This window comes from Pseudochaenichthys georgianus, chromosome 5, assembly GCF_902827115.2.
Source record: "Pseudochaenichthys georgianus chromosome 5, fPseGeo1.2, whole genome shotgun sequence".
Taxonomy (NCBI): Eukaryota; Metazoa; Chordata; class Actinopteri; order Perciformes; family Channichthyidae; genus Pseudochaenichthys; species Pseudochaenichthys georgianus.
This window is the reverse complement of record NC_047507.1, coordinates 41,884,102-41,892,411: the sequence shown is the minus strand read 5'-3', so window position 1 is coordinate 41,892,411 and position 8,310 is coordinate 41,884,102.

Here is an 8,310-nt window from a genome sequence, read left to right as displayed (position 1 = left end):
ATATATAGCGTTAGCTTAGCCAAGCTCCATTCAGGGAACAAGCATTCTAAAAGGTTGTTCGCCTGCCGTCTGTCTGCAGACTTGTCAAAGCATTAATTCATGGTTTTTACTAACCGGTATCAGTGTGTTGTTACGTCGGCATCATTTAGAAACGTGTATTACAATTTAATCACGGTAAAATATGTTCATGTTGTTGTAGCTCCCGAGCCAGCGCGTCTTGTTTGAATGATGCGAGTAAACACAGCTGACAGCTGCGGTGAAACTCTAGCGACTAGAGCGATGCGATAGGAGCGTTTAGAGCGAAGCGAATATTCGCATCGCGTCCGGTCTGAACGCAGCATTAAAGCGAGCTCCACGCTGCACTGGAAGCGCGCCATTACATCACCAGAAGTCCTAATTTAAGGGGTCATTTGTCCCAAAAAAAAATGTTGTACTCACTCTATCAATAGCCCCACCAAAAATATTTTCCACCAGCCGCCACTGATGTCAAACTGATTTCCCTGAATACAATCCTTAGTTACATGGTGAAACATTATGCTGCTTGTACTAATTAGACTTATCATATAAGCCACACAGGTTTTAATAGGATGTATTCATTATCTTTACTTATGTTGCGGTCTTTTCAGAAGCGCCATCTCTAAAACAGCGATACAGTCACTACATTTCACCGTGACATGGACAAAAATGTAACGTCAGCTTACCTCATGGCACGAATTCACACTCTCCTTTGGAAAACATTGGCCGGGAAACGATAGAACGAGCACGTTTCATGCGAAGACCTGTGGCTGCAACCCGGAGCAAAGCAACAAACCATTGCGTAGCTAACTAGTAGCGCTAGCTTTAGCTGACGTTAGCTAACGAAACAAACTGCCGAGTAAAATTGGAAAACACTGGTAATTAATTATTCTATAATTTGTAAAACTACGGTGTTAAAAACGCAGGTACTTGCTTTCAAGCAGAACACAGGGGAAAACAAACTTAGCGGGAGTGTTTACGTGTGTAGGCGTAATGACGTACAACGGCCTCGACCATTTCTGTAGTCCTATTCAGCCACTCGGTAACAACCATCGTTTTTCAGACACGTAAACTCTTCAAAAATCACCAGTGGGGTCACTGCTGATGTATCTACTGTCGTAGAACAAAACGTGATTTATCTCTTAAATATGTGTCAACCACAGACCTTATTTCAAGCTATTTTCCAAAACCCTATGGAGAAAATGCATTGCTTTTTTGACGAAGGAACCGGAAGTGCTAAAAATGCTAACTTACTTCTGGGTTTTAGGACGCGTCACTGCGGTTCTCTATAGGGCATCAAAGGACACATAGATTGATAGATATGCAATTATTAATAACATCTAAAAAAACATAAATTACATTTTGTTTTTACATTTTACCACCTTTTTTCCCTTTCCCTCAAATATTCGCGACCCCCCTGGCGCCCCCTTTGTAGAGATTTTTCATTTGATCTTTATATATTCTATTGTGTATTCCTTGGATACTCTATTGATCTATATCTTTTCTACTGTCTGATTTTCAGGCTGGGGTGGGGGGCGCCAGCAAAAATCTTGCCTAGGGCAGAACATTGGTCAGAACCGATAAGAAATAAGAAATATAGCCATTGTAGTACTATGAAAATAACAATTATACAAGATAATAATTGTAGTTCTATAGGAACAAGGATACAATCACACATACCTGCGACTCACCATCCAGTACAACGTTTGGTATTCCATGTAAAGACTGTGACTGCTGACCAGCAATGATATCCAGTACCACATCTGTGTATTGTCCCCTTTTATGTGGTTTGTTACCCGTCTGTGGGTTTTTAGCCTGGCTGTGGTCTTTGGTAGCTTGCTGCTTCAAATTCTTCCACCTCAACCTCACTTGGTCCACCGTCCTCTTGTGTCCAGATCCTGTGGCATCCACATTGTCTGTAACTTCCATCCATATTCCGCTCTTCACTTTAGTCGCTCCACCCTCTCTGTTAAAGCTACCAACTATGGAGTCATCATTGTTCCTTACACCCAGCAGCAGTGCATGGGTCTCAGCAGATGTACAATTAGGCCCCTTTTTGTCCATCTTTCCAACTCAATGCTTTGGTCAGGTCAGCAATTAGTTGTATAGGTCTGGCCTTGCTATTAATTACATAATTAACCACAGGCCCTAACCAATCTGGATATTCATTCCAGGTGTGTATTTGCAATGAGTTGTTATTCAGAGACTGATGTAGGCCTACTGACTGAAACAGCAGTCAGAACACAGTCATGGCAGGGATTGTTCACATCTTCCATGCTGGAAGGAGAGGTTACCGCCAAAGGGTCCACACCGAGCGCCCCAAACCTCTCCAACAGTACACAACAGAAGAACTGTACAATCGTTTTCGATTTGGACTTGATGACATCAACTACATTGCTGATCTGGTCAGGCCACAAGTCATGCTCTGACTGTAGAGGAACAGGTCCTCATTGCCCTGCGCTTTTACGCATGTGGAACATTCTATCAGGGCATAGCTGACAGCATGGGAGTCCACAGGACAACAGTGGGTGAAGTGGTGATAGCTGTGTCTGATGCACTGGCTCGCCTGCTGGATCACTTTGTGACTTTTCCCACTGATGGCCAGATTGCCAAAGTGAAGCAGAAGTTTTTTCTTCTGGGAGACATGCCCAACACCATTGGGGTGATCGACTGCACCCATGTACATATTCAAGCACCTCATCAGAGGGAGTGGGCATATGTCAACAGGAAAGGGAGGCACAGCATCAATGTGCAACTTGTGGGAGATGCTGACCTTGCCATCACCAACTGTGTTGTGAGATGGCCTGGGTCAGTCCACGATGCACGAATCTTCAGAGAGAGCCGGTTGTTCACTGAATTCCAAACCAACAGGCCGGATGGAGTTATATTAGCCGACAGTGCCTACCCACTCCTATCATGGGTGATGACACCTTTTCCCACGGCCAACACTCCTTCACAGATGCGCTACAACAATGCCCATGGAAGAACAAGGTGTGCCATTGAGCGCTTGAATGGAGTACTGAAGAGGCGTTTTGCATGCCAAATAACACTGGCTTGTATTGTGCTACACAATATCGCTGTCCATCGCAGAGTCCCCCTCTCTGACATCGATGATCCCCCAGAGCCCCTCGCACCTGCTGATGATCTAGGCCCACCTATGTATTTCCCTCTAAAGGAGAGACTGAGTGGTGGTGCAAGGTGAGTTGCTATTGTCTGCAATTACTTTTGAAAGGTGGTGACAGATGATGGACTTTTTTTTTGTTGAAGATATTTTTTCTTTAATCTAAATTACATTTGTGATTGAAAATCTTTGCTGTGATACTTCTATGAGCATAAACATTTATGTCATCAACATTTGGTTGAAAACAAAATAGGCCACCACAAACGTGAGCAAAAATGGAAAAATAAAATGTATTTCCCATGAAGGCTAAAAATTGTGTATTATTTCAGTTAACAAACTTTGCCATCTTATTTCAAGTGAAACATATTTTAAAATAAATTGTACAGTACATTTTGCTCTGGTAATCCACTGTAAATCCACCCCTCTGGTGGGATCAGGATAATCCAGTTTTTGGTTTGAACTCCCCAAAATCCAAATCTGATTTGATAGGGATTAAAAGTTTTGAACTCCTGGGCCAGACAGATTTCCAGTGGATTACCAGAGCAAAATGTACTGTACAATTTATTTTAAAATATGTTTCAATTTAAATTAAGATGTCTCTGCAATGTGGTCTTTTGTCTTCCTTGTATTATTTTTCATATCCACTAGATGGCGCTCGGTAGGATTAAAGCACTGATATTCAGGATCTAGTCATCTTGAAAAATCGTAATCTGGATCAGGGTGATCCTATCCTGAATTGCTTTGAACTCCAGGGACAAAATATGGGCGATTTGTCTGATCCTGGATCACAAAAAATGGGATTTCAAAATCTGATCGGATCTGATTGAGATTAAAAGTGTTGAACTCCTGGGCCCAGGTGATCAGCTGATCAGCTGTGTGTGACTCTCTTTTTTTACACACCTAATGGGCCATCAGCCACAGCTCTCCTCCCCCCCCTGTGTAAGCAGACGTTGTTTGGAAAAAGGTAATGAAAGCTATAATATTTATTCTCTGTTCCCTCTGTCTTTCAGATACACATTTTATATACATATATACTCAGTTACCTTGTTATTGAATTTGAGAGTATCCTGGTTCTAATCATTTTTACCTATTTATTTTATAACTATTTTGCTGTAATTTAGTGTTATTACTTCTGTTTAATTATCCCTATTTAATATATACTAATGGTTTTATTTAATTTTAGTAGCTAAGCTATATATTCTAATTTTGGGAACCAGGACTCTGTATTTTTTTTATTTCAGACTCTTAAATACAATGAAAGAAAACGTATCACTTATTACTTCTATCCGCATAGTTATAACATATTCAACCAAACAATCAATAATCAGTTCTTGTCTCTCAACTTGTGAAGAGGAAAAGATGCACAAGTTCTTGTCCTACCACCGTTGTGGGTATCTGTAATAGTTCTCTTCCTTTAAGATAGGTCGATGGGTAGCTCGCCAGACTGAAATTCGCCACAGTACACCAGCAGAGATGAGGGCAGCGTTCGGTCAAAGAATCCAGAAATCTCCTTCACATCAAACAAAAGGGCCCGACCTTGACAAAAAGGCCAATAGTCAAATGAATGCTTATATATATAATGGTTTAAATGCAAATTGAAACAGCACTTCTCTGTATCTTAATCAAATCAACAAAATACACTGAACATGTTCCTATAATCCTATTAAACAAACAATTCTAAATACAGCAATTATCAGTCAGCTTATTTAACACATCTGTCACACATGTTATTATTTTAACAAAGTGTGCTAAACTCATTTTCGACCAACCTATAACCAGCCACAGTTAGCTCCACTTTGCTCATCTTCCACAACAAACAACAGACTAAGCTGTGGTCAATGCCCCTTCAATGTGCCACAACAGGCAGCAAAGCAACGTGAAGACCACCGCCAAAACCACAGACAATAGAGTGGTGCAGTGATTTCACCTCCCTCCGCTCCGCACACATTAAAGCAACACTGATACACGCTAGCATTAGCAACGGTTAGCCGCGGCTAATTTAACATCCGTATTTTCACATGCAACTCACCAAGGGAATCATACTAAGAGGCAATGCTCTTTGGAAATCGTGGCAAAGTCGGTCAATCAATGTCTAAATTGTTCCAAATAACTACAATCATAATCCACACAGTGCTAATGCTACTGAGTCATTGTCCAAAAAGAATAAACAGCGCATCTCACTTCCTGCTAGACGGGCAGACAAGGTGGCGGGTCTAAACTTTGATTTGCTTAGCCTTGCTTAGCAACCGCTTTAGATGGACAGGGGATTTAACTAATCATACTAATTTAAATGTTTTCATGAGGTTTGGGTTTGCATATTTATGCAGTGATTTGTCTCTTCCTCTCTGCCACAGACAGCTGTAAAGGAAGAGGGGTGTCTAGTTCCCCCTCGACACATAGACTGATCCTTTTTTTTGTCCATGTCTGATTGGCTTAGAGCTTTCGCGACTGCAAAAATGTTTAAACAAACAAATATTGACCATACCGTTCACCAGCCCCCACCCCCCTCTGAGTGACAAGCTGAGAAGTCAACTATTGCTGTCAGGGAACTTTAAAATCCCAGCCACTGGTAAACGCTGGGTTTTTGGTTGGAATCTGGGTGGAGTCCATTCTAGAGTGCTACATCTGTAAATGGTCTGCAAAGTCACAAACCCTCAAAGTACACCCTGTAGCGAGTAAAACTCTAACACAGAAACGATGTGTCTATACCAGAGATGGAGTACTCGAGTCCTGGACTCGGACTCTCTGGAGTCTGATGTCCTCTATCCTGGCGTGTGCACCTGCGAGGCGAGTTCACATACTAGGCCCCGCTATTCCAGTCTAAAGATGTCTAGAGACACACCCCGCATCGTGCTGTATACTTTCACACATTCTGCTTCCACATTGGAAAAGAGCAGCGCAAAATTCTCATTATGTGGGAACAATATTGAAGAGAAGGCTCCATAACACATTACTCTAAGGATCGAGTTCAGACATATCTAGGCTGTCTTGAACACTATCATCAGAGTAACGTGATCTAATCAATAAATAAAGATTCAGCCGATAACACGAAAGCACATGGCTACTTAACATGCAGGTAATTTTGCATGCTAAGTAGCCATGTGCTTTCTGGGGCTAAATCTTTATCAGTAAACCGATTTAACCGGTAAACGTTCCTTCAAAATAAGAGTCCCGATCTTATTACTATCAAAATAAAAGTGCAAAACGAAAACTTTACCATAGGAAAATATTGGCATACAAATATAATCACTTCTCTAAAAGGTAACTCATTTTAAATATAGTTTATTTATATATATTAATAATAATATTAATAATAAGCTTTATATTTGTATAGCACCTATTACAATAATCGTAGCCAAACTGGCTTCACAGCAGTTCAATAGACAGATTAGTATAACATGACAGGATAAAAGCAATGTAGAGGAGCAACTACATTTCAGCACATATATCCACAAAGATTAATACATGAAGACTTGTGACTCAGACTTGACTTGGACTCTTCTTAGGTGACTCTCGAACACAGGTAATGATGACCTCGGACTCGACTCGGACACTCCTTGGGTGACTCGGACTCGAACACAGGTAATGATGACTCGGACTCGACTCGGACACTCCTTGGGTGACTCGGACTTGGACTCAGACTCGAAGAGTGGTGACTCGAGAGTGACTTGGACTCGTGAATTGGACTCGTGAATTGGTGACTTGACTACAACACTGGTCTATACTGCCCCAGAACGCCTCGTTGTAGATTTTTCTTTTTCCATTTTTTTCTTCCGGGGCCTATTGACGTCACTAAGTCCAAATGAACCAATCCGCGCACACACACACACACACACACACACTCACCCAGCCTGACCCCACGCAGCAACCAGGAAATGACACCAGTAATCCACTGGTTGACCAATCAGAGCACAGTGGGCTCATAGCAAGGTGTGTAGGACAGAGAGTGCATACACATACTATACAGCAGTGACGTGCGGTGAGGTTCATGGCTGGTGAGGCACTGACTCTTTCAGAGTCAGATTTACAAATATTATATTTTGACCTTAATCAAAATATTCGGTTATTTTCAAAAGCTTTTTTAGTCTGATGCTTCGATTCATTTTAAACAGACCGTTCAACAAAAGGATACCCAAAATCTAAATATTGGATTGTTCTTTCTTAGTAAGATCCCATGTTCATTACAATGGTGGTCTTACCTTGACTTGAAGATGAAGTCCATGCTATCCTTCTGGACAACAATCTCTATTACTTTTTTGTAAAAGTCCTTATCTTCCTGTAGTTTCAAAAGTCTTGTTTGTTGTTTGCGTCTACCGTCTCTGCGTAGGATAACAGTAGCAACAAGAACCTGTGGGCTCACGTGCGCCCCCTTCAGTGCGGCAGAGGTTATGGCTGCCTCCCCTGGTGCTTTTTTCATTGCCGTTGTATGATGAGACCAGCGAGCCTAAATATCATATATACGTGAATTAAGTTCTTTAGAGACTATGGATGGCGAGGATAAATGTAATAAAGGGATCTACAAACATTACATTGGTGACATACAGTGAGATGGCGCAGGCATGCGCTTAGGGCCCGCTTTCCAGCCAGTTTCTGTGGGGTGACGCATTCTGAGGTGAGGCAGAGCTCATCTGTGCCTCACCTCACCCCACAGTAACTGGCTTGAGCGCGCTCACAAAATAAGTGCCCGCGCTAAATTAGTTCCTGCGCTCCAGCCAGTTACTGTGGGCTTACGAGAGGCAGAGCTCGTCCTTGCCTCACTTCTCATCGCTACCCGTAGTTGTAGCGGAGCTCGGCAAATTTGCTGATTTTGACTATAAGAAGCGATTGGAATCAAACATAAATCACATTTACAACACAGATCAGTGGAGACTTTTTATTTTTATTATTATTACTATTTAGTTTTCTTTAGTTGTTTTTCCGTTACATTGGAGTATGACAGGTGAGGCTCTGCCTCCCCTGACTGCACGTCGCTGCTATACAGAGATGCTGTATGAGATAACTAATGTGATATGAACAATGTAAATCTATTCTAGTAGACCTCAACAATGGAATTATGATCAGTAGAAATGGCCATGACATGGGACCTTTAATGCTGCCGTGGACGTGTCGTCCTCGTCGAGGTTTGAAACCCAGCCTGCTATGATCAGGTATCCGCCTTGGTACATTGGCCCACA